At 39.2% G+C, this 26,475-nt stretch overlaps 1 long non-coding RNA gene across 1 annotated transcript; it reads right to left on the bottom strand.

Annotated features, from left to right (window-relative positions):
- Nucleotides 1–8,724: 8,724 nt before the first annotated feature.
- LOC309621891 lies at nt 8,725–21,265 on the bottom strand. The gene is made up of 3 exons (XR_014240316.1): nt 21,155–21,265; nt 12,960–13,047; nt 8,725–8,933 (listed from the first exon to the last, which is right to left on the bottom strand). It is a non-coding gene; the product is annotated as an uncharacterized lncRNA (long non-coding RNA).
- Between the last annotated feature and the right edge of the window lie 5,210 nt (nt 21,266–26,475).

Here is a 26,475-nt window from a genome sequence, read left to right as displayed (position 1 = left end):
ACATGGACCACTTTTTCTTCCATTCATCTGATGATGGACATTTTTGTTGCGTCCATGTCTTGGCTATTGTAAATACTGCTGCAATACACGATTTTCCATCCTGTGTCTTTCTGATTCTGGCTTTCACAGGTGACAGGTCCAATAGTGGACCTTCCGGATCATATGGTGACTCAATTTTTACCTTTAAACGCACTGCCATTCTGTTCCTATTATTGGCTGTTACCAGTTTACATCCCACATAGACCGAGAGGTTACGCTATTCTCCACAACTTCTTCAACATCTATTGTTTGTTGACTTTTTGCTGATGGTCATTCTGACTAGTGTGAGGTGATACCTTTGTGTAGATTGGATTTGCATGCGTCTAATAATTCCTGATGTTTTGCGTTTATCAATGTCCTTTTCATTTTTTTTTACGATTCAGCTAAACTTACAACTTCAAATTGCCTTCTTGAAAAATTTGGCGCGTTTGGATTTCTTTGGCCATTCCCTACCCCAGGACAGTTTTTGAGGGCATGAGTCATTTACAGCCCTGCAGTCCTTGTGAATATGAATGACCATTAGCAGTGGATTGAAAGCTGCTGTTTGAGGAAACGGCCTTAGGGTGGCAGCATTTCTACGTTGCCGAGTCTGCTTGCTAGGGAAACAGAACCTTGCTGCAAGTTGTGCTTTTTGGTTGCAGATTAGAGTGGAATGTGCCAGGACAAACCCCCATAAGTTTTAGCCTCCTTAATTCTTGTTTGTGTCCTTAAGTTTTAATTTTTATCAGAGCAAATTTGATTGAAATATGTCTTTTGTTCTAGGTGTACAGAATCTTGTTCATGAACACATATACATATATCTATTGATCTTTGTGTCCTTTTCCATGTAGGTTATTACAAATTGTTGAGTAGACCACTCTTGGTATTCCATAGGACTCTGGGGATGATATATTTTATATGTATTAGTATATGTTTGTTAACCCCAATATCCTAATTTATCCATTCCTCACACCTTTTCATTGGCTTAACCACAAGTTTGTCTTCTCAATCTGAGATTGTCTGTCTCTATGGGTATATGTTCATTTTTATGAATTTTCAGATACCATAAGTGATATCATAGGACCTTTGTCTTTCGCATTCTGACTTACTTCACGTTGTGTGATTATCTCTAGGCTCAGCTGTGGTGCTGCATATGCCATTCTTTTATTATTTTTTGCAACTAATATTCCATTCTGTACATGTACCACTTCTTCTTTGTCCAGTCATCTGTTTATGGACCTTTTTTTTGCTTCCATGTTGTGGGTATTTCAGTATTGCTGCCGTGCATGTTTGCCTGTCTGTGCCTTTCCGATTCTGGTCTTCTTAGGGTATAGGCCCATTAGGGGATCGGCCGCATCATATGGTAGCTCAATTTTTACCTTTTAAATGCAGCTCCATTCTGTTCTCATGATTAGCTGTTACCACTTTACATCCAACCATCAGCATAGTGGGTATGCATTTCTCCACCAACCCGTCAGCATTCATTGTTCGTAGACTTTTTCCGGATGGCATTTTGAATATTGGGTGGTGAAATCTTTTTGTAGTTTGGATTTGCATCCAACCAATAATTCCTGATATTGAGCTTCTATCCATGTTCTTCTTTTTTTAAAACAACAGAGTGAGTAACACTTACCTCTTCAAACTGTTTTCTTGAAAAATTTTCCGTATTGTGAACTTTTTTGGCCATTACCTACCCCAGGACATTTTTTGAGGACACGTGTCATTTATGGCCCTACAATTACTGTGAATCTCAAGTGACCGTTAGCCCTGTGTTTAAAGGTGCTATTGTGGGAAACGGCCACAAGGCGGCAGCATTTCTCCTTTCCCAAATCTGGTTACTAGGGCAGCAGAGCCTTCCTGAAAGTCGTGTTCCCAGGTTGTAAATTAGAATGGGACATGCCAGGAAAAACCCCAATAAGTTTATGTCTGATTAATTGTTGTTCGTGGTTTTAATTTTTTAAATTGGGTTAATGAGTAGAATAGTGTTTGTTCTGGGTGTACAAAATCAGGTTGAATTGAACATTATATATATCTATTCATGTACAGAGCCTCTTCCCATGTAAATTACTATTATTTTTTTAATAAATTTTATTTATTTATTTATTTATTTTTGGCTGAGTTGGATCTTCGTTGCTGCATGTGGGCTTTCTCCAGTTGCGGTGAGCGGGGGCTACTCTCCGTTGCGGTGAACGGGCTTCTCACTGCAGTGGCTTCTCTTGTTGTGGAGCATGGGCGCTAGGCGTGTGGGCTTCAGTAGTTGTGGTGCATGGGCTCAGTAGTTATGGCTCATGGGCTCCAGAGCGTAGGCTCATTAGTTGTGGTGCACGAGCTTAGTTGCTCTGCAGCATGTGGGATCTTCCCGAACCAGGGATCGAACCTGTGTCCCCTGCATTGGCAGGCGGATTCTTAACCACGGTGCCACCAGGCAGGCCCCCGAGTAAATTATTACAGAGCGTTCAGTAGACCTCCCTTGGTATATGGTCGGTCTTTTTGATACATGTGTTTAATATGTATTTGTATACGTATGGTAACCCTAATCTTAATGTATCCATTCCTCCCACCTTTCCTTTTAGATAACCATAGTTTGTTTTCTAAGTCTGTGAGAGTGTTTCTCTGTGGAAATATGTTCATACGTGTCAGTTGTTAGGTAACAGCTAGGAGTGATATCACAGGTTATTTGTTGTCTGCTTTCCGACTTACCTCATGTTCTGTGATTATCTCTAGGCTCATCTATGGTGCTGCAAAGAGCAGTGTTTCATCCTTTTCCATGGCGAATATTCCATTGTGTACATGGACCACTTCTTCTTTGTGCATTCATCTGTTGATGGACATTTTGGTTACTTCCAAGTCTTGGCTATGGTAAATATTGATGCAGTGCAGGATTGCGAGCCTGTGTCTTTTGGATTCTGGTCTTCTCAGGGGTTAGGCCCAGCAGTGGGCCTACTAGATCATATGGTAGTTCAATTTGTACCTTTCAACGCACCTCCATTCTGTTCTCGCTACTGGCTGTTACCAGTTTACATCCCACCAGCAACTAGAGGGTACACAGATCTCTAAAACCCCTTCAGCATTTATTGTTTGTAGAATTTTTACTGATGGCATTTTGAGTGTTGGGTGGTGATACCTTATTGTAGTTTGGATTTGCATGCGTCTAATAATTCCCGATATTGAGTTTTTATCTACGTCCGTTTTCTTTTCTTTTTTTTAAAGTGAAACAGAGAAACTTAGCTCTTCAAATTGTTTCCTTGAAAAATGTGCCATGTTCTGTGAATTCCTGTGGCCATTACCTGCACCAGGACATTTTTTGAGGGCAGGTGTCGTTTACAGCCCTGTAGTAATTGTGACTATCACATGACCATTAGTTCTGCGTTTAAAGCTGCTGTTGCAGGAAACGGCCACAAGGGGGCAGCATTTCTGTATTCGCAACTCTGGTTACTAGGGCAACAGAGCCTTCCTGGAAGTCCTGTTTGTAGGTTGTAAAGTAGAGTGGAATGTGCCAGGACAAACCCCCCAAAACTATGTCTACTTATTTGTTGTTGGTATTCTCAGTTTAATTTTCATTTTTCTCAGAGCAAATTTGATTGCAATGTTGTATTTGTTCTAGGTGTACAGAATGTCTTTCATTGATTCATATATCTTTTCATGTTTGGATCCTGTTCCATATAGGTTATTACAGAATGTTGTGTAGACCTGTCTTGGTATTTGGTATGTCTGATGATTATATATTTTATAAATATTAGCATATGTCTGTTAAACCCAATATCCTCCATTATACATTCCTCACACCTTTCCATTTGGTTAACCACAAGCTTATTATCTGAACACGTGAGTGACCGTCTCTGTGGAAATAGGTTCATTCCTATCAATTTTTAGATAAGACCTATACGTGATATCATAGGATATGTGTCTCTCGCTTTCTGACTTACTTCAAGTTGTGTGATTATCTGTAGCCTCATCTATGGTGCTGCAAACGGTATTGTTTCATTCTTTTCTGTGTCTAATATTGCATTGTGTACATGGACCAGTTTTTCGTCCATTCATCTGATGATGGAGATTTTTGTTGCTTCCATGTCTTGTCTATTGTAAATACTGCTGCAATACACGATTTTCCATCCTGTGTCTTTCTGATTCTGGCTTTCACAGGTGACAGGCCCAATAGTGGGGCTTCCGGATCTTATGGTGACTCAATTTTTACCTTTAACGCACTGCAATTCTGTTCCTATTACGGGCTGTTACCAGTTTACATTCCACTTAGACCGAGAGGTTACACTATTCTCCACAACTTCTTCAACATCTATCATTTGTTGACTTTTTGCTGATGGTCATTCTGACTAGTGTGAGGTGATACCTTTGTGTAGATTGGATTTGCATGCGTCTAATAATTCCTGATGTTTTGCGTTTATGAATGTCCTTTTCATTTTTTTTTACAATTCAGCTAAACTTACAACTTCAATCAAATTGCCTTCTTGAAAAATTTGTCTCGTTTGGATGTTTTTGGCCATTCCCTACCCCAGGACAGTTTTTGAGGGCATGAGTCATTTACAGCCCTGCAGTCCTTGTGAATATGAATGACCATTAGCAGTGGATTCAAAGCTGCTTTTTGAGGAAACGGCCTTAGGGTGGCAGCATTTCTACGTTGCCATCTCTGCTTCCTAGGGAAACAGAACCTTGCTGCAAGTTGTGCTTTTAGGTTGCAGATTAGAGTGGAATGTGCCAGGACAAACCCCCATAAGTTTTAGCCTCCTTAATTCTTGTTTGTGTCTTTAAGTTGTAGTTTTTATCAGAGCAAATTTGATTGAAAAATGTCTTTTGTTCTAGGTGTACAGAATCTTGTTCATGAACACATATACATATATCTATTGATCTTTGTGTCCTTTTCCTTTTCCATGTAGTTTATTACAAATTGTTGAGTAGACCACTCTTGGTATTCCATAGGTCTCTGGGGATGATATATTTTATATGTATTAGTATATGTTTGTTAACCCCAATATGCTAATTTATCCATTCCTCACACCTTTTCTTTGGCTTAACCACAAGTTTGTCTTCTCAATCTGAGATTGTCTTTCTCAATGGAAACATGTTCATTTTTATGAATTATCAGATACCATAAGTGATATCATAGGACATTTGTCTTGCACATTCTGACTTACTTCACGTTGTGTGATTATCTCTAGGCTTATCTGTGGTGCTGCATATGCCATTCTTTTATTTTTTTTCCTGGCTAGTATTCCATTCTGCACATGTACCACTTCTTCTTTGTCCATTCATCTGTTTATGGACCTTTTTTTTGCTTCCATGTCTTGGCTATTTCAGTATCGCTGCAGTGCATGTTTGCCTGTCTGTGCCTTTCCGATTCTGGTCTTCTTAGGGTATAGGCCCATTAGGGGATTGGCCGCATCATATGGTAGGTCTATTTTTACCTTTTAAACGCAGCTCCATTCTGTTCTCATTAGTGCTGTTACCACTTTACATCCCACCAGCAGCTAGAAAGTACACGGTTCCCTAAAACCTCTTCAGCATTTATAGTTTGTAGACGTTTTGCTGATGGTCATTTGACTGGTGAGAGCTGAAACCTTTGTGGACGAAGGATTTGCATGCAGCTAATAATTCCTTATACTGAGCTTTAGGCATGTCCTTTTTTTTTCTTTTCCTTTTTTTTAAAGAGTGAGTACAACTTCCGTCTTCATATTAACTTCTTGAAAAATTTGTCATGTGTTGAATTTTCTTGCCTATTCCCTACCCCAGGACATTTTTTGAGGGAGGTGTCATTTACAGACCTGCAGTCCTTGTGACTATTAAGCGACCATTAGCACTGGGTTTAATGCTGCTGTTGTGGGAAACAGCCAAAAGTCGGCAGCATTATTACGTTCTCAACTCTTGTTACTAGGACAACAGAGTCTTCCTGGACGTCGTATTCCTCGGTTGTAAATTAGAGTGGAATGTGCTGGGACAAGACCACAGAAGTTTATGTGTACTTACTTAGGTTCGTTTTTTAAATTTAATTTATATTTCTTATCGGAGGAAATTTGATTAGAGTGTTGTGATTGTCTGGCTGTACAGAATCTGCTCAATGATTCATACATATATCTGTTCATCTTCAGATCCTGTTACCATGTATGTTATTACAGAATGTTGAGTAGACCTCCCTTGGTATTTGGTAGGTATTTTGTCATTATATATTTTATATGTATTGGTGATTATATATTTCATATAGTTTATATGTTATATGTTTATATACACTTAACATACATTAGTATATGTATGTTAGCCCCATAGTCCTAATTTATCCATCCTCCCACCTTTCATTTTGGTTAACCATTAGTTTGTTTTATAAGTCTGTGAGTGTCTTTTTCTGTGGAAATATGTTCATTGGTAGCAATCTTAGGATAACATGTATAAATGATATCATAGGATATTTGTCATTCCCTTTTGACTTACTTAACGTAATATGATTATTTTTAGGCTCATGTGTAGTCCTGAGAACGGCATTGTTCATTTCTTTTCCGAGGCTACTATTCCATTCGGTAGGTACACCAATTCTTCTTTGTCCATTTATCTGTTGATGGACATTTTGTTTGCTTCCATGTCTTGGCTATTGTAAATACTGCTGCAATACACGATTTTCCATCCTGATTCTTTTTGATTCTGCCTTTAACATGTGACAGGCCCAAGAGTGGGCCTTCTGGATCATATGGTAACTCAATTTTTACCTTTAAACGCACTGCCATTCTGTTCCTATTATTGGCTGTTACCAGTTTACATCCCACTTAGACCGAGAGCTTACGCTATTCTCCACAACTTCTTCAACATCTATCGTTTGTTGACATTTTGCTGATGGTCATTTTGACTGGTGAGAGGTGATACCTTTGTGTAGATTGGATTTGTATGCGTCTAATAATTCCTGATGTTTTGCATTTATCAATGTCCTTTTCATTTTTTTAAAGATTGAGCTAAACTTACAACTTCAAATTGCCTTCTTGAAAAATTTGCCGCGTTTGGATTTCTTTGGGCATTCCCTACCCCAGGACAGTTTTTGAGGGCATGAGTCACTTACAGCCCTGCAGTCCTTGTGACTATTAGTGACCATTAGCAGTGGATTTAAAGCTGCTGTTTGAGGAAACGGCCTTAGGGTGGCAGCATTTCTACGTTGCCAAATCTGCTTGCTAGGGAAACAGAACCTTGCTGCAAGTTGTGCTTTTAGGTTGCAGATTAGAGTGGAATGTGCCAGGACAAAACCCCATAAGTTTTAGCCTCCTTAATTCTTGTGTCTGTCTTTAAGTTTTAATTTTTATCACAGCAAATATGATTGAAAAATGTCTTTTGTTCTAGGTGTACAGAATCTTGTTCATGTACACATATACATATATGTATACATCTTTGCCTCCTTTTCCATGTAGGTTATTACAAAGTGTTGAGTAGACCACTCTTGGTATTCCATAGGTCTTTGGGGATGATATATTTTATATGTATTAGTATATGTTTGTTAACCCAAATATCCTAATTTATCCATTCCTCACACCTTTTCATCGGCTTAACCATAAGTTTGTTTTCTCAATCTGAGATTGTCTTTCTCTATGGATATATGTTCATTTTTATGAATTTTTAGATAGCATAAGTGATATCATAGGACATTTGTCTTTCGCATTCTGACTTACTTCACGTTGTGTGATTATCTCTAGGCTCATCTGTGGTGCTGCATATGCCATTCTTTTATTTTTTTTCACGACTAATATTCCATTCTGTACATGTACCACTTCTTCTTTGTCCATTCATTTGTTTATGGAGCTTTTTTTTGCTTCCATGTCTTGGCTATTTCAATATTGCTGCAGTGCATGTTTGCCTGTCTGTGCCTTTCCGATTCTGGTCTTCTTAGGGTATAGGCCCATTAGGGGATCGGCCGCATCATATGGTAGCTCAATTTTTACCTTTTAAACGCAGCTCCATTCTTTTCTCCTGATTAGCTGTTACTACTTTACATCCAACCAACAGCATAGTGGGTATGCCTTTCTCCTCCAACCCGTCAGCATTCATTGTTTGTAGACTTTGTACGGATGGCATTTTGAATATTGGGTGGCGAAATCTTTTTGTAGTTTGGATTTGCATCCATCCAATAATTCCTGATATTGAGCTTTTATCCATGTTCTTCTTTTTTTAAAACAACAGAGTGAGTAACACTTACCTCTTCAAACTGTCTTCTTGAGAAATTTTCCGTGTTGTGAACTTTTTTGGCCATTACCTACCCCAGGACATTTTTTGAGGACACGTGTCATTTACAGCCCTACAATTACTGTGAATCTCAAGTGACCGTTAGCCCTGTGTTTAAAGCTGCTATTGTGGGAGATGGCCACAAGGCGGCAGCATTTCTCCATTCCCAAATCTGGTTACTAGGGCAGCAGAGCCTTCCTGAAAGTCGTGTTCCTAGGTTGTAAATTAGAATGGGATATGCCAGGGAAAGCCCCAATAACTTTATGTCTCATTAATTGTCGTTCGTGGTTTTAATTTTTTAAATTGGGGTAATGAGTAGAATAGTGTTTGTTCTGGGTGTACACAATCAGGTTCAATTGAACATTATATATATCTATTCATGTACAGATCCTCTTCCCATGTAAATTACTATTATTTTTCTGGTAAATTTTATTTATTTATTTTTGGCTGAGTTGGATCTTCGTTGCTGCATGTGGGCTTTCTCCAGTTGCGGTGAGCGGGGGCTACTCTCCGTTGCGGTGCACGGGCTTCTCACTGCAGTGTCTTCTCTTGTTGCGGAGTACGGGCTCTAGGCGTGCGGGCTTCAGTAGTTGTGGTGCATGGGCTCAGTAGTTATGGCTCGTGGGCTCCAGAGCGTAGGATCATTAGTTGTGGTGCACGAGCTTAGTTGCTCTGCAGCATGTGGGATCTTCCCGAACCAGGGATCGAACCTGTGTCCCCTGCATTGGCAGGCGGATTTTAACCACGGTGCCACCAGGCAAGCCCCCGTGTAAATTATTACAGAGCGTTCAGTAGACCTCCCTTGGTATATGGTCGGTCTTTTTGATACATGTGTTTAATATGTATTTGTATACGTATGGTAACCCTAATCTTAATGTATCCATTCCTCCCACCTTTCCTTTTAGATAACCATAGTTTGTTTTCTAAGTCTGTGAGAGTCTTTCTCTGTGGAAATATGTTCATACGTGTCAGTTGTTAGGTAACAGCTAGGAGTGATATCCCAGGTTATTTGTCGTCTGCTTTCCGACTTACCTCATGTTCTGTGATTATCTCTAGGCTCATCTATGGTGCTGCAAAGAGCAGTGTTTCATCCTTTTCCATGGTGAATATTCCATTGTGTACATGGACCACTTCTTCTTTGTGCATTCATCTGTTGATGGACATTTTGGTTACTTCCAAGTCTTGGCTATGGTAAATATTGATGCAGTGCAGGATTGCCAGCCTGTGTCTTTTGGATTCTGGTCTTCTCAGGGGTTAAGCCCAGCTGTGGGCCTACTAGATCATATGGCAGTTCAATTTTTACCTTTCAACGCACCTCCATTCTGTTCTCACTACTGGCTGTTAGCAGTTTACATCCCACCAGCAACTAGAGGGTACACAGATCTCTAAAACCCCTTCAGCATTTATTGTTTGTAGACTTTTTACTGATGGCATTTTGAGTAGTTGGGTGGTGATACCTTTTTGTAGTTTGGATCTGCATGCGTCTAATAATTCCCGATATAGAGCTTTTATCTACGTCCGTTTTCTTTCTTTTTTTAAAAAGTGAAACAGAGAAACTTAGCTCTTCAAATTGTTTCCTTGAAAAATGTGCCATGTTCTGTGAATTCCTGTGGCCATTACCTGCACCAGGACATTTTTTGAGGGCAGGTGTCGTTTACAGCCCTGTAGTAATTGTGACTATCACATGACCATTAGTTCTGCGTTTAAAGCTGCTGTCGCAGGGAACGGCCACAAGGGGGCAGCATTTCTATATTCCCAACTCTGGTTACTAGGGCAACAGAGCCTTCCTGGAAGTCCTGTTTGTAGGTTGTAGAGTGGAATGTGCCAGGACAAACCCCCCAAAACTATGTCTACTTATTTGTTGTTGGTATTCTCAGTTTAATTTTCATTTTTCTCAGAGCAAATTTGATTGCAATGTTGTGTTTGTTCTAGGTGTACAGAGTCTCTTTCATTGATTCATATATCTTTTCATGTTTGGATCCTGTTCCATATAGGTTATTACAGAATGTTGTATAGACCTCTCTTGGTATTCGGTATGTCTGATGATTATATATTTTATAAGTATTAGCATATGTCTGTTAAACCCAATATCCTTCGTTATACATTCCTCACAGCTTTCCATTTGGTTAACCACAAGCTTGTTATTTGAACGCGTGAGTGTCCTTCTCTGTGGAAATAGGTTCATTCCTATCAATTTTTAGGTAACACCTATACGTGATATCATAGGATATGTGTCTCTCGCTCTCTGACTTACTTCAAGTTGTGTGATTATCTGTAGCCTCATCTATGGTGCTGCAAACGGCATTGTTTCATTCTTTTCTGTGTCTAATATTGCATTGTGTACATGGACCACTTTTTCTTCCATTCATCTGATGATGGACATTTTTGTTGCGTCCATGTCTTGGCTATTGTAAATACTGCTGCAATACACGATTTTCCATCCTGTGTCTTTTTGATTCTGGCTTTCACAGGTGACAGGTCCAATAGTGGACCTTCCGGATCATATGGTGACTCGATTTTTACCTTTAAACGCACTGCCATTCTGTTCCTATTATTGGCTGTTACCAGTTTACATCCCACATAGACCGAGAGGTTACGCTATTCTCCACAACTTCTTCAACATCTATTGTTTGTTGACTTTTTGCTGATGGTCATTCTGACTAGTGTGAGGTGATACCTTTGTGTAGATTGGATTTGCATGCGTCTAATAATTCCTGATGTTTTGCGTTTATCAATGTCCTTTTCATTTTTTTTTACGATTCAGCTAAACTTACAACTTCAAATTGCCTTCTTGAAAAATTTGGCGTGTTTGGATTTCTTTGGCCATTCCCTACCCCAGGACAGTTTTTGAGGGCATGAGTCATTTACAGCCCTGCAGTCCTTGTGAATATGAATGACCATTAGCAGTGGATTGAAAGCTGCTGTTTGAGGAAACGGCCTTAGGGTGGCAGCATTTCTACGTTGCCAACTCTGCTTGCTAGGGAAACAGAACCTTGCTGCAAGTTGTGCTTTTTGGTTGCAGATTAGAGTGGAATGTGCCAGGACAAACCCCCATAAGTTTTAGCCTCCTTAATTCTTGTTTGTGTCCTTAAGTTTTAATTTTTATCAGAGCAAATTTGATTGAAATATGTCTTTTGTTCTAGGTGTACAGAATCTTGTTCATGAACACATATACATATATCTATTGATCTTTGTGTCCTTTTCCATGTAGGTTATTACAAATTGTTGAGTAGACCACTCTTGGTATTCCATAGGACTCTGGGGATGATATATTTTATATGTATTAGTATATGTTTGTTAACCCCAATATCCTAATTTATCCATTCCTCACACCTTTTCATTGGCTTAACCACAAGTTTGTCTTCTCAATCTGAGATTGTCTGTCTCTATGGGTATATGTTCATTTTTATGAATTTTCAGATACCATAAGTGATATCATAGGACCTTTGTCTTTCGCATTCTGACTTACTTCACGTTGTGTGATTATCTCTAGGCTCAGCTGTGGTGCTGCATATGCCATTCTTTTATTATTTTTTGCAACTAATATTCCATTCTGTACATGTACCACTTCTTCTTTGTCCAGTCATCTGTTTATGGACCTTTTTTTTGCTTCCATGTTGTGGGTATTTCAGTATTGCTGCCGTGCATGTTTGCCTGTCTGTGCCTTTCCGATTCTGGTCTTCTTAGGGTATAGGCCCATTAGGGGATCGGCCGCATCATATGGTAGCTCAATTTTTACCTTTTAAACGCAGCTCCATTCTGTTCTCATGATTAGCTGTTACCACTTTACATCCAACCATCAGCATAGTGGGTATGCATTTCTCCACCAACCCGTCAGCATTCATTGTTCGTAGACTTTTTACGGATGGCATTTTGAATATTGGGTGGTGAAATCTTTTTGTAGTTTGGATTTGCATCCAACCAATAATTCCTGATATTGAGCTTCTATCCATGTTCTTCTTTTTTTAAAACAACAGAGTGAGTAACACTTACCTCTTCAAACTGTTTTCTTGAACAATTTTCCGTGTTGTGAACTTTTTTGACCATTACCTACCCCAGGACATTTTTTGAGGACACGTGTCATTTATGGCCCTACAATTACTGTGAATCTCAAGTGACCGTTAGCCCTGTGTTTAAAGCTGCTATTGTGGGAAACGTCCACAAGGCGGCAGCATATCTCCATTCCCAAATCTGGTTACTAGGGCAGCAGAGCCTTCCTGAAAGTCGTGTTCCCAGGTTGTAAATTAGAATGGGATATACCAGGGAAAGCCCCAATAACTTTATGTCTCATTAATTGTCGTTCGTGGTTTTAATTTTTTAAATTGGGGTAATGAGTAGAATAGTGTTTGTTCTGGGTGTACACAATCAGGTTGAATTGAACATTATATATATCTATTCATGTACAGAGCCTCTTCCCATGTAAATTACTATTATTTTTTTAATAAACTTTATTTATTTATTTATTTATTTTTGGCTGAGTTGGATCTTCGTTGCTGCATGTGGGCTTTCTCCAGTTGCGGTGAGCGGGGGCTACTCTCCGTTGCGGTGCACGGGCTTCTCACTGCAGTGGCTTCTTTTGTTGTGGAGCACGGGCTCTAGGCGTGTGGGCTTCAGTAGTTGTGGTTCATGGGCTCAGTAGTTATGGCTCATGGGCTCCAGAGCGTAGGCTCATTAGTTGTGGTGCACGAGCTTAGTTGCTCTGCAGCATGTGGGATCTTCCCAACCAGGGATCGAACCTGTGTCCCCTGCATTGGCAGGCGGATTCTTAACCACGGTGCCACCAGGCAAGCCCCCGTGTAAATTATTACAGAGCATTCAGTAGACCTCCCTTGGTATATGGTCAGTCTTTTTGATACATGTGTTTAATATGTATTTGTATACGTATGGTAACCCTAATCTTAATGTATCCATTCCTCCCACCTTTCCTTTTAGATAACCATAGTTTGTTTTCTAAGTCTGTGAGAGTCTTTCTCTGGGGAAATATGTTCATACGTGTCAGTTGTAAGGTAACAGCTAGGAGTGATATCCCAGGTTATTTGTTGTCTGCTTTCCGACTTACCTCATGTTCTGTGATTATCTCTAGGCTCATCTATGGTGCTGCAAAGAGCAGTGTTTCATCCTTTTCCATGGCGAATATTCCATTGTGTACATGGACCACTTCTTCTTTGTGCATTCATCTGTTGATGGACATTTTGGTTACTTTCAAGTCTTGGCTATTGTAAATACTGCTGCAATACACGATTTTCCATCCTTTGTCTTTTTGATTCTGGCTTTCACAGGTGACAGGTCCAATAGTGGACCTTCCGGATCATATGGTGACTCAATTTTTACCTTTAAACGCACTGCCATTCTGTTCCTATTATATGGTTGTTACCAGTTTACATCCCACTTAGACGGAGAAGTTACACTATTCTCCACAACTTCTTCAACACCTATCGTTTGTTGAGTTTTTGCTGATGGTCATTCTGACTAGTGTGAGGTGATACCTTTGTGTAGATTGGATTTGCATGCGTCTAGTAATTCCTGATGTTTTGCGTTTATCAATGCCCTTTTCATTTTTTTTTTACGATTCAGCTAAACTTACAACTTCAAATTGCCTTCTTGAAAAATTTGGCGTGTTTGGATTTCTTTGGGCATTCCCTACCCCAGGACAGTTTTTGAGGGCATGAGACATTTACAGCCCTGCAGTCCTTGTGAATATTAGTGACCATTAGCAGTGGATTTAAAGCTGCTGTTTGAGGAAACGGCCTTAGGGTGGCAGCATTTCTACGTTGTCAACTCTGCTTGCTAGGGAAACAGAACCTTGCTGCAAGTTGTGCTTTTAGGTTGCAGATTAGAGTGGAATGTGCCAGGACAAACCCCCATAAGTTTTAGCCTCCTTAATTCTTGTTTGTGTCCTTAAGTTTTAATTTTTATCAGAGCAAATTTGATTGAAATATGTCTTTTGTTCTAGGTGTACAGAATCTTGTTCATGAACACATATACATATATCTATTTATCTTTGTGTTCTTTTCCATGTAGGTTATTACAAAGTGTTGAGTAGACCACTCTTGGTATTCCATAGGTCTTTGGGGATGATATATTTTATATGTATTAGTATATGTTTGTTAATCCCAATATCCTAATTTATCCATTCCTCACACCTTTTTATTGGCTTGACCATAAGTTTGTCTTCTCAATCTGAGATTGTCTTTCTCTATGGATATATGTTCATTTTTATGAATTTTCAGATACCATAAGTGATATCATAGGATATTTGTCTTTCGCATTCTGACTTACTTCACGTTGTGTGATTATCTCTAGGCTCATCTGTGGTGCTGCATATGCCATTCTTTTATTATTTTTCACAACTAATATTCCATTCTGTACATGTACCACTTCGTCTTTGTCCATTCATTTGTTTATGGACCTTGTTTTTGCTTCCATGTCTTGGCTATTTCAGTATTGTTGCAGTGCCTGTTTGCCTGTCTGTGACTTTCCGATTGTGGTCTTCTTAGGGTATAGGCCCATTTAGGGGTTCGGCCGCATCATATGATAGCTCAATTTTTACCTTTTAAAGCAGCTCCATTCAGTTCTCATTAGTGCTGTTACCACTTTACATCCCACCAGCAGCTAGAAGGTACACAGTTCCCTAAAACCTCTTCAGCATTTATAGTTCGTAGACTTTTTGCTGATGGTCATTTGACTGGTGTGAGCTGAATCCTTTGTGGACGTTGGATTTGCATGCGGCTAATAATTCCTTATAATGAGCTTTAGGCATGTCCTTTTTTTTTCTTTTCCTTGTTTTTTAAAGAGTGAGTACAACTTCCATCTTCATATTAACTTCGTGAAAAATTTGTCATGTGTTGAATTTTCTTGCCTATTCCCTACCCCTGGACATTTTTTGAGGGCATGTGTCATTTACAACCCTGCAGTCCTTGTGACTATTAAGTGACCATTAGCACTGGGTTTAAAGCTGCTGTTGTGGAAAACAGCCACAAGGCGGCAGCATTATTACGTTCTCAACTCTTGTTACTAGGGCAACAGAGTCTTTTTGGAGGTAGTGTTCCGAGGTTGTAAATTAGAGTGGAATGTGCTGGGACAAGCCCCCAGAAGTTTATGTCTCCTTACTTATGTTTGTTTTTAAAATTTAATTTCTATTTCTTTTTGCAGTAAATTTGATTAGAGTGTTGTGATTGTCTGGCTGTACAGAATCTGCTCAATGATTCATACATATGTCTGTTCATCTTCGGATCCTGTTACCATGTATGTTATTACAGAACGTTGAGTAGACCTCCCTTGGTATTTGGTAGGTGTTTTGTCATTATATATTTTATATGGATTGGTGATTCTATAATGCATATAGTTTATATGTTATATGTTTATATACACTTAACATACATTAGTATATGTATGTTAGCCCCATAATCCTAATTTATCCATCCTCCCACCTTTCATTTTGGTTAACCATTAGTTTGTTTTATAAGTCTGTGAGTGTCTTTTTCTGTGGAAATATGTTCATTGGTAGCAATCTGAGGATAATGTGTATAAATGATATCATAGGATATTTGTCATTCCCTTTTGACTTACTTAACGTAATATGATTATTTCTAGGCTCATGTGTAGTCCTGAAAACGGCATTGTTCATTTTTTTTCTGAACCTACTCTTCCATTTGGTACGTATACCACTTCTTCTTTGTCCATTTATCTGTTGATGGACATTTTGTTTGCTTGCATGGCTTGGCTATTGTAAATATTTCTGCAGTGCATGTTTGCCTGTGTGTGCCTTTCCGATTCTGGTCTTCTTAGGGTATAGGCCTATTAGGGGATCGGCCGCATCATATGGTAGCTCAATTTTTACCTTTTAAACGCAGCTCCATTCTGTTCTCATGATTAGCTGTTACCAGTTTACATCCAACCAACAGCATAGTGGGTATGCATTTCTCCACCAACCCGTCAGCATTCATTGTTTGTAGACTTTTTACGGATGGCATTTTGAATATTGGGTGGCGAAATGTTTTTGTAGTTTGGATTTGCGTCCAACCAATAATTCCTGACATTGAGCTTTTATTTATGTTCTTCTTTTTTTTTAAATAACAGAGTGAGTAACACTTACCTCTTCAAACAGTTTTCTTGAAAAATTTTCCGTATTATGAACTTTCTTGGCCATTACCTACCCCAGGACATTTTTGAGGAATCGTGTCATTTATGGCCCTACAATTACTGTGAATCTCAAGTGACCGTTAGCCCTGTGTTTAAAGCTGCTATTGTGGGAAACGGCCACAAGGCGGCAGCATTTCTCCATTCCCAAATCTGGTTACTAGGGCAGCAGAGCCTTCCTGAAAGTCGTGTTCCTAGGTTGTAAATTAGAATGGGATATGCCAGGGAAAACCCCAATAACTTTATGTCTCATTAATTCTTGTTCGTGGTTATAATTTTTTAAATGGGGGTAATGAGTAGAGTAGTGTTTGTTCTGGGTGTGCACAATCAGGATCAATTGAACATTATATATATCTATTCATGTAGAGAGCCTCTTCCCATGTAAATTACTATTATTTTTTTTTATAAATTTATTTTATTTATTTATTTATTTTTGGCTGAGTTGGATCTTCGTTGCTGCATGTGGGCTTTCTCCAGTTGCAGTGAGTGGGGGCTACTCTCCGTTGCGGTGCACGGGCTTCTCACTGCAGTGGCTTCTCTTGTTGCGGAGCATGGGCTGTAGGCGTGCGGGCTTCAGTAGTTGTGGTGCATGGGCTCCGGAGCGTAGGCTCATTAGTTGTGGTGCACGAGCTTAGTTGCTCTGCAGCATGTGGGATCTTCCCGAACCAGGGATCGAACCTGTGTCCTCTGCATTGGCAGGCGGATTCTTAACCACGGTGCCACCAGGCAAGCCCCTGTGTAAATTATTACAGAGCGTTCAGTAGACCTCCCTTGGTATATGGTCAGTCTTTTTGATACATGTGTTTAATATGTATTTGTATACGTATGGTAACCCTAATCTTAATGTATCCATTCCTCCCACCTTTCCTTTTAGATAACCATAGTTTGTTTTCTAAGTCTGTGAGAGTCTTTCTCTGTGGAAATATGTTCATACGTGTCAGTTGTTAGGTAACAGCTAGGAGTGATATCCCAGGTTATTTGTCGTCTGCTTTCCGACTTACCTCATGTTCTGTGATTATCTCTAGGCTCATCTATGGTGCTGCAAAGAGCAGTGTTTCATCCTTTTCCATGGTGAATATTCCATTGTGTACATGGACCACTTCTTCTTTGTGCATTCATCTGTTGATGGACATTTTGGTTACTTCCAAGTCTTGGCTATGGTAAATATTGATGCAGTGCAGGATTGCCAGCCTGTGTCTTTTGGATTCTGGTCTTCTCAGGGGTTAAGCCCAGCTGTGGGCCTACTAGATCATATGGCAGTTCAATTTTTACCTTTCAACGCACCTCCATTCTGTTCTCACTACTGGCTGTTAGCAGTTTACATCCCACCAGCAACTAGAGGGTACACAGATCTCTAAAACCCCTTCAGCATTTATTGTTTGTAGACTTTTTACTGATGGCATTTTGAGTAGTTGGGTGGTGATACCTTTTTGTAGTTTGGATCTGCATGCGTCTAATAATTCCCGATATAGAGCTTTTATCTACGTCCGTTTTCTTTCTTTTTTTAAAAAGTGAAACAGAGAAACTTAGCTCTTCAAATTGTTTCCTTGAAAAATGTGCCATGTTCTGTGAATTCCTGTGGCCATTACCTGCACCAGGACATTTTTTGAGGGCAGGTGTCGTTTACAGCCCTGTAGTAATTGTGACTATCACATGACCATTAGTTCTGCGTTTAAAGCTGCTGTCGCAGGGAACGGCCACAAGGGGGCAGCATTTCTATATTCCCAACTCTGGTTACTAGGGCAACAGAGCCTTCCTGGAAGTCCTGTTTGTAGGTTGTAGAGTGGAATGTGCCAGGACAAACCCCCCAAAACTATGTCTACTTATTTGTTGTTGGTATTCTCAGTTTAATTTTCATTTTTCTCAGAGCAAATTTGATTGCAATGTTGTGTTTGTTCTAGGTGTACAGAGTCTCTTTCATTGATTCATATATCTTTTCATGTTTGGATCCTGTTCCATATAGGTTATTACAGAATGTTGTATAGACCTCTCTTGGTATTCGGTATGTCTGATGATTATATATTTTATAAGTATTAGCATATGTCTGTTAAACCCAATATCCTTCGTTATACATTCCTCACAGCTTTCCATTTGGTTAACCACAAGCTTGTTATTTGAACGCGTGAGTGTCCTTCTCTGTGGAAATAGGTTCATTCCTATCAATTTTTAGGTAACACCTATACGTGATATCATAGGATATGTGTCTCTCGCTCTCTGACTTACTTCAAGTTGTGTGATTATCTGTAGCCTCATCTATGGTGCTGCAAACGGCATTGTTTCATTCTTTTCTGTGTCTAATATTGCATTGTGTACATGGACCACTTTTTCTTCCATTCATCTGATGATGGACATTTTTGTTGCGTCCATGTCTTGGCTATTGTAAATACTGCTGCAATACACGATTTTCCATCCTGTGTCTTTTTGATTCTGGCTTTCACAGGTGACAGGTCCAATAGTGGACCTTCCGGATCATATGGTGACTCAATTTTTACCTTTAAACGCACTGCCATTCTGTTCCTATTATTGGCTGTTACCAGTTTACATCCCACATAGACCGAGAGGTTACGCTATTCTCCACAACTTCTTCAACATCTATTGTTTGTTGACTTTTTGCTGATGGTCATTCTGACTAGTGTGAGGTGATACCTTTGTGTAGATTGGATTTGCATGCGTCTAATAATTCCTGATGTTTTGCGTTTATCAATGTCCTTTTCATTTTTTTTTACGATTCAGCTAAACTTACAACTTCAAATTGCCTTCCTGAAAAATTTGCCGCATTTGGATTTTTTTGGCCATTCCCTACCCCAGGACAGTTTTTGAGGGCATGAGTCATTTACAGCCCTGCAGTCCTTGTGAATATGAATGACCATTAGCAGTGGATTGAAAGCTGCTGTTTGAGGAAACGGCCTTAGGGTGGCAGCATTTCTACGTTGCCAACTCTGCTTGCTAGGGAAACAGAACCTTGCTGCAAGTTGTGCTTTTTGGTTGCAGATTAGAGTGGAATGTGCGAGGACAAACCCCCATAAGTTTTAGCCTCCTTAATTCTTGTTTGTGTCCTTAAGTTTTAATTTTTATCAGAGCAAATTTGATTGAAATATGTCTTTTGTTCTAGGTGTACAGAATCTTGTTCATGAACACATATACATATATCTATTGATCTTTGTGTCCTTTTCCATGTAGGTTATTACAAATTGTTGAGTAGACCACTCTTGGTATTCCATAGGACTCTGGGGATGATATATTTTATATGTATTAGTATATGTTTGTTAACCCCAATATCCTAATTTATCCATTCCTCACACCTTTTCATTGGCTTAACCACAAGTTTGTCTTCTCAGTCTGAGATTGTCTGTCTCTATGGGTATATGTTCATTTTTATGAATTTTCAGATACCATAAGTGATATCATAGGACCTTTGTCTTTCGCATTGACTTACTTCACGTTGTGTGATTATCTCTAGGCTCAGCTGTGGTGCTGCATATGCCATTCTTTTATTATTTTTTGCAACTAATATTCCATTCTGTACATGTACCACTTCTTCTTTGTCCAGTCATCTGTTTATGGACCTTTTTTTTGCTTCCATGTTTTGGCTATTTCAATATTGCTGCCGTGCATGTTTGCCTGTCTGTGCCTTTCCGATTCTGGTCTTCTTAGGGTATAGGCCCATTAGGGGATCGGCCGCATCATATGGTAGCTCAATTTTTACCTTTTAAACGCAGCTCCATTCTGTTCTCATGATTAGCTGTTACCACTTTACATCCAACCATCAGCATAGTGGGTATGCATTTCTCCACCAACCCGTCAGCATTCATTGTTCGTAGACTTTTTCCGGATGGCATTTTGAATATTGGGTGGTGAAATCTTTTTGTAGTTTGGATTTGCATCCAACCAATAATTCCTGATATTGAGCTTCTATCCATGTTCTTCTTTTTTTAAAACAACAGAGTGAGTAACACTTACCTCTTCAAACTGTTTTCTTGAAAAATTTTCCGTATTGTGAACTTTTTTGGCCATTACCTACCCCAGGACATTTTTTGAGGACACGTGTCATTTATGGCCCTACAATTACTGTGAATCTCAAGTGACCGTTAGCCCTGTGTTTAAAGGTGCTATTGTGGGAAACGGCCACAAGGCGGCAGCATTTCTCCTTTCCCAAATCTGGTTACTAGGGCAGCAGAGCCTTCCTGAAAGTCGTGTTCCCAGGTTGTAAATTAGAATGGGACATGCCAGGGAAAACCCCAATAAGTTTATGTCTGATTAATTGTTGTTCGTGGTTTTAATTTTTTAAATTGGGTTAATGAGTAGAATAGTGTTTGTTCTGGGTGTACACAATCAGGTTGAATTGAACATTATATATATCTATTCATGTACAGAGCCTCTTCCCATGTAAATTACTATTATTTTTTTAATAAATTTTATTTATTTATTTATTTATTTTTGGCTGAGTTGGATCTTCGTTGCTGCATGTGGGCTTTCTCCAGTTGCGGTGAGCGGGGGCTACTCTCCGTTGCGGTGAACGGGCTTCTCACTGCAGTGGCTTCTCTTGTTGTGGAGCATGGGCGCTAGGCGTGTGGGCTTCAGTAGTTGTGGTGCATGGGCTCAGTAGTTATGGCTCGTGGGCTCCAGAGCGTAGGCTCATTAGTTGTGGTGCACGAGCTTAGTTGCTCTGCAGCATGTGGGATCTTCCCGAACCAGGGATCGAACCTGTGTCCCTTGCATTGGCAGGCGGATTCTTAACCACGGTGCCACCAGGCAGGCCCCCGAGTAAATTATTACAGAGCGTTCAGTAGACCTCCCTTGGTATATGGTCGGTCTTTTTGATACATGTGTTTAATATGTATTTGTATACGTATGGTAACCCTAATCTTAATGTATCCATTCCTCCCACCTTTCCTTTTAGATAACCATAGTTTGTTTTCTAAGTCTGTGAGAGTGTTTCTCTGTGGAAATATGTTCATACGTGTCAGTTGTTAGGTAACAGCTAGGAGTGATATCACAGGTTATTTGTCGTCTGCTTTCCGACTTACCTCATGTTCTGTGATTATCTCTAGGCTCATCTATGGTGCTGCAAAGAGCAGTGTTTCATCCTTTTCCATGGCGAATATTCCATTGTGTACATGGACCACTTCTTCTTTGTGCATTCATCTGTTGATGGACATTTTGGTTACTTCCAAGTCTTTTCTATGGTAAATATTGATGCAGTGCAGGATTGCGAGCCTGTGTCTTTTGGATTCTGGTCTTCTCAGGGGTTAGGCCCAGCAGTGGGCCTACTAGATCATATGGTCGTTCAATTTGTACCTTTCAACGCACCTCCATTCTGTTCTCGCTACTGGCTGTTACCAGTTTACATCCCACCAGCAACTAGAGGGTACACAGATCTCTAAAACCCCTTCAGCATTTATTGTTTGTAGAATTTTTACTGATGGCATTTTGAGTGTTGGGTGGTGATACCTTATTGTAGTTTGGATTTGCATGCGTCTAATAATTCCCGATATTGAGTTTTTATCTACGTCCGTTTTCTTTTCTTTTTTTTAAAGTGAAACAGAGAAACTTAGCTCTTCAAATTGTTTCCTTGAAAAATGTGCCATGTTCTGTGAATTCCTGTGGCCATTACCTGCACCAGGACATTTTTTGAGGGCAGGTGTCGTTTACAGCCCTGTAGTAATTGTGACTATCACATGACCATTAGTTCTGCGTTTAAAGCTGCTGTTGCAGGAAACGGCCACAAGGGGGCAGCATTTCTGTATTCGCAACTCTGGTTACTAGGGCAACAGAGCCTTCCTGGAAGTCCTGTTTGTAGGTTGTAAAGTAGAGTGGAATGTGCCAGGACAAACCCCCCAAAACTATGTCTACTTATTTGTTGTTGGTATTCTCAGTTTAATTTTCATTTTTCTCAGAGCAAATTTGATTGCAATGTTGTATTTGTTCTAGGTGTACAGAATGTCTTTCATTGATTCATATATCTTTTCATGTTTGGATCCTGTTCCATATAGGTTATTACAGAATGTTGTGTAGACCTGTCTTGGTATTTGGTATGTCTGATGATTATATATTTTATAAATATTAGCATATGTCTGTTAAACCCAATATCCTCCATTATACATTCCTCACACCTTTCCATTTGGTTAACCACAAGCTTATTATCTGAACACGTGAGTGACCGTCTCTGTGGAAATAGGTTCATTCCTATCAATTTTTAGATAAGACCTATACGTGATATCATAGGATATGTGTCTCTCGCTTTCTGACTTACTTCAAGTTGTGTGATTATCTGTAGCCTCATCTATGGTGCTGCAAACGGTATTGTTTCATTCTTTTCTGTGTCTAATATTGCATTGTGTACATGGACCAGTTTTTCGTCCATTCATCTGATGATGGACATTTTTGTTGCTTCCATGTCTTGTCTATTGTAAATACTGCTGCAATACACGATTTTCCATCCTGTGTCTTTCTGATTCTGGCTTTCACAGGTGACAGGCCCAATAATGGGGCTTCCGGATCTTATGGTGACTCAATTTTTACCTTTAACGCACTGCAATTCTGTTCCTATTACGGGCTGTTACCAGTTTACATTCCACTTAGACCGAGAGGTTACACTATTCTCCACAACTTCTTCAACATCTATCATTTGTTGACTTTTTGCTGATGGTCATTCTGACTAGTGTGAGGTGATACCTTTGTGTAGATTGGATTTGCATGCGTCTAATAATTCCTGATGTTTTGCGTTTATGAATGTCCTTTTCATTTTTTTTTACAATTCAGCTAAACTTACAACTTCAATCAAATTGCCTTCTTGAAAAATTTGTCTCGTTTGGATGTTTTTGGCCATTCCCTACCCCAGGACAGTTTTTGAGGGCATGAGTCATTTACAGCCCTGCAGTCCTTGTGAATATGAATGACCATTAGCAGTGGATTCAAAGCTGCTGTTTGAGGAAACGGCCTTAGGATGGCAGCATTTCTACGTTGCCATCTCTGCTTCCTAGGGAAACAGAACCTTGCTGCAAGTTGTGCTTTTAGGTTGCAGATTAGAGTGGAATGTGCCAGGACAAACCCCCATAAGTTTTAGCCTCCTTAATTCTTGTTTGTGTCTTTAAGTTGTAGTTTTTATCAGAGCAAATTTGATTGAAAAATGTCTTTTGTTCTAGGTGTACAGAATCTTGTTCATGAACACATATACATATATCTATTGATCTTTGTGTCCTTTTCCTTTTCCATGTAGTTTATTACAAATTGTTGAGTAGACCACTCTTGGTATTCCATAGGTCTCTGGGGATGATATATTTTATATGTATTAGTATATGTTTGTTAACCCCAATATGCTAATTTATCCATTCCTCACACCTTTTCTTTGGCTTAACCACAAGTTTGTCTTCTCAATCTGAGATTGTCTTTCTCAATGGAAACATGTTCATTTTTATGAATTATCAGATACCATAAGTGATATCATAGGACATTTGTCTTGCACATTCTGACTTACTTCACGTTGTGTGATTATCTCTAGGCTTATCTGTGGTGCTGCATATGCCATTCTTTTATTTTTTTTCCTGGCTAGTATTCCATTCTGCACATGTACCACTTCTTCTTTGTCCATTCATCTGTTTATGGACCTTTTTTTTGCTTCCATGTCTTGGCTATTTCAGTATCGCTGCAGTGCATGTTTGCCTGTCTGTGCCTTTCCGATTCTGGTCTTCTTAGGGTATAGGCCCATTAGGGGATTGGCCGCATCATATGGTAGGTCTATTTTTACCTTTTAAACGCAGCTCCATTCTGTTCTCATTAGTGCTGTTACCACTTTACATCCCACCAGCAGCTAGAAAGTACACGGTTCCCTAAAACCTCTTCAGCATTTATAGTTTGTAGACGTTTTGCTGATGGTCATTTGACTGGTGAGAGCTGAAACCTTTGTGGACGAAGGATTTGCATGCAGCTAATAATTCCTTATACTGAGCTTTAGGCATGTCCTTTTTTTTTCTTTTCCTTTTTTTTTAAAGAGTGAGTACAACTTCCGTCTTCATATTAACTTCTTGAAAAATTTGTCATGTGTTGAATTTTCTTGCCTATTCCCTACCCCAGGACATTTTTTGAGGGAGGTGTCATTTACAGACCTGCAGTCCTTGTGACTATTAAGCGACCATTAGCACTGGGTTTAATGCTGCTGTTGTGGGAAACAGCCAAAAGTCGGCAGCATTATTACGTTCTCAACTCTTGTTACTAGGACAACAGAGTCTTCCTGGACGTCGTATTCCTCGGTTGTAAATTAGAGTGGAATGTGCTGGGACAAGACCACAGAAGTTTATGTCTACTTACTTAGGTTCGTTTTTTAAATTTAATTTATATTTCTTATCGGAGGAAATTTGATTAGAGTGTTGTGATTGTCTGGCTGTACAGAATCTGCTCAATGATTCATACATATATCTGTTCATCTTCAGATCCTGTTACCATGTATGTTATTACAGAATGTTGAGTAGACCTCCCTTGGTATTTGGTAGGTATTTTGTCATTATATATTTTATATGTATTGGTGATTATATATTTCATATAGTTTATATGTTATATGTTTATATACACTTAACATACATTAGTATATGTATGTTAGCCCCATAGTCCTAATTTATCCATCCTCCCACCTTTCATTTTGGTTAACCATTAGTTTGTTTTATAAGTCTGTGAGTGTCTTTTTCTGTGGAAATATGTTCATTGGTAGCAATCTTAGGATAACATGTATAAATGATATCATAGGATATTTGTCATTCCCTTTTGACTTACTTAACGTAATATGATTATTTTTAGGCTCATGTGTAGTCCTGAGAACGGCATTGTTCATTTCTTTTCCGAGGCTACTATTCCATTCGGTAGGTACACCAATTCTTCTTTGTCCATTTATCTGTTGATGGACATTTTGTTTGCTTCCATGTCTTGGCTATTGTAAATACTGCTGCAATACACGATTTTCCATCCTGATTCTTTTTGATTCTGCCTTTAACATGTGACAGGCCCAAGAGTGGGCCTTCTGGATCATATGGTAACTCAATTTTTACCTTTAAACGCACTGCCATTCTGTTCCTATTATTGGCTGTTACCAGTTTACATCCCACTTAGACCGAGAGCTTACGCTATTCTCCACAACTTCTTCAACATCTATCGTTTGTTGACATTTTGCTGATGGTCATTTTGACTGGTGAGAGGTGATACCTTTGTGTAGATTGGATTTGTATGCGTCTAATAATTCCTGATGTTTTGCATTTATCAATGTCCTTTTCATTTTTTTAAAGATTGAGCTAAACTTACAACTTCAAATTGCCTTCTTGAAAAATTTGCCGCGTTTGGATTTCTTTGGGCATTCCCTACCCCAGGACAGTTTTTGAGGGCATGAGTCACTTACAGCCCTGCAGTCCTTGTGACTATTAGTGACCATTAGCAGTGGATTTAAAGCTGCTGTTTGAGGAAACGGCCTTAGGGTGGCAGCATTTCTACGTTGCCAAATCTGCTTGCTAGGGAAACAGAACCTTGCTGCAAGTTGTGCTTTTAGGTTGCAGATTAGAGTGGAATGTGCCAGGACAAAACCCCATAAGTTTTAGCCTCCTTAATTCTTGTGTCTGTCTTTAAGTTTTAATTTTTATCACAGCAAATATGATTGAAAAATGTCTTTTGTTCTAGGTGTACAGAATCTTGTTCATGTACACATATACATATATGTATACATCTTTGCCTCCTTTTCCATGTAGGTTATTACAAAGTGTTGAGTAGACCACTCTTGGTATTCCATAGGTCTTTGGGGATGATATATTTTATATGTATTAGTATATGTTTGTTAACCCAAATATCCTAATTTATCCATTCCTCACACCTTTTCATCGGCTTAACCATAAGTTTGTTTTCTCAATCTGAGATTGTCTTTCTCTATGGATATATGTTCATTTTTATGAATTTTTAGATAGCATAAGTGATATCATAGGACATTTGTCTTTCGCATTCTGACTTACTTCACGTTGTGTGATTATCTCTAGGCTCATCTGTGGTGCTGCATATGCCATTCTTTTATTTTTTTTCACGACTAATATTCCATTCTGTACATGTACCACTTCTTCTTTGTCCATTCATTTGTTTATGGAG

The sequence above is a fragment of the Balaenoptera borealis genome (assembly GCF_965194805.1).
Source record: "Balaenoptera borealis genome assembly, contig: HAP1_SCAFFOLD_1120, whole genome shotgun sequence".
Taxonomy (NCBI): domain Eukaryota; kingdom Metazoa; phylum Chordata; class Mammalia; order Artiodactyla; family Balaenopteridae; genus Balaenoptera; species Balaenoptera borealis.
Note: the sequence above shows the minus strand (reverse complement) of the source record. Positions and strands in the feature narration are given on the sequence as shown.